A 242-nucleotide genomic window follows, 5' to 3' on the forward strand; every position below is an offset into this window, starting at 1 on the left:
GTGTGTGTTTGTGCATGCAAATATGGTTTTAATGGTCCATCCTGCTCCCTCGGTCAACAGACACCGTGACTCAGCAGAGGCGAAAACGGAGACAAGGCAAGGGGACAAGGCACACACACACAAAAAAAATTCTCTCTCCGCGGTTGTCAAGTCGCGCATAGATCATAACAGAGATAGAATTACGGAGTGTCTAGAGATATATATATATTTTTGGCAATGTATAGGTCAATATAGAAAAAAGA

Source organism: Penaeus monodon, chromosome 31 (assembly GCF_015228065.2).
Source record: "Penaeus monodon isolate SGIC_2016 chromosome 31, NSTDA_Pmon_1, whole genome shotgun sequence".
NCBI lineage: Eukaryota > Metazoa > Arthropoda > Malacostraca > Decapoda > Penaeidae > Penaeus > Penaeus monodon.